Source organism: Rattus norvegicus, chromosome 14 (assembly GCF_036323735.1).
Source record: "Rattus norvegicus strain BN/NHsdMcwi chromosome 14, GRCr8, whole genome shotgun sequence".
NCBI lineage: Eukaryota > Metazoa > Chordata > Mammalia > Rodentia > Muridae > Rattus > Rattus norvegicus.
In genome coordinates, this window is record NC_086032.1 from 30,247,933 (window position 1) to 30,248,697 (window position 765).

The following is a 765-nucleotide window of genomic DNA, read 5'->3' on the forward strand; positions in this document are numbered from 1 at the left end:
TTTTGGTTCTTTTTTTTTGGAGCTGGGGACCGAACCCAGGGCCTTGTGCTTCCTAGGCAAGCGCTCTACCACTGAGCTAAATCCCCAACCCCTACACCACGCCTTGTTACGCTGACCAAACCTTAGATCACAGACTTCTGAAAGACTCAGACTTAAATCACTAGATATCTCCTAGGTGGAATCCAGATTCTAATGCAGACAAATCATATGAGAAATGTTGCCTCTTTTAGAATCTTTAAGTCAGGGCCGATTCATTCCATAAAACACATAGCAAAAATCTAGACTGGCCCAAAAGATTTTATTTTTGATATGTAAAACCAAATCAAATAATCTAAAACGTTAAATAAAATATTATTTCTTTTTTTTTTTGGTTCTTTTTTTCGGAGCTGGGGATCGAACCCAGGGCCTTGCGCTTCCCAGGCAAGCGCTCTACCACTGAGCTAAATCCCCAACCCCTAAAATATTGTTTCTAATAGTGTGAATAATGTCAAGTTACATTACAAAATAATTAGGAACAATAATAATCATCCGTGTTAGGTTCTTTTGTTTTTGTTTTTGTTTTTTTTAGGTAAATTTTATGCTTTTTTTTCCATCTTTATTAAATTGGGTATATCTTATTTACATTTTGATTGTTATTCCCTTTCCCGGTTTCCGGTCCAACATCCCCCTAACTCCTCCCCCTCCCCTTCTTTATGGGTGTTCCCTTCCCAATCCTCCCCCCATTACCGCTCTCGCCCCAACAATCACATTCACTGGGGCTTCATT

At 39.2% G+C, this 765-nt stretch overlaps 1 non-coding gene across 1 annotated transcript; it reads right to left on the reverse strand.

Moving 5' to 3' along the window:
• Positions 1–378: 378 nt before the first annotated feature.
• On the reverse strand, positions 379–453 carry Trnap-ggg10 (transfer RNA proline (anticodon GGG) 10). The gene has a single exon. It is a non-coding gene; the product is annotated as a tRNA-Pro (tRNA).
• Between the last annotated feature and the right edge of the window lie 312 nt (positions 454–765).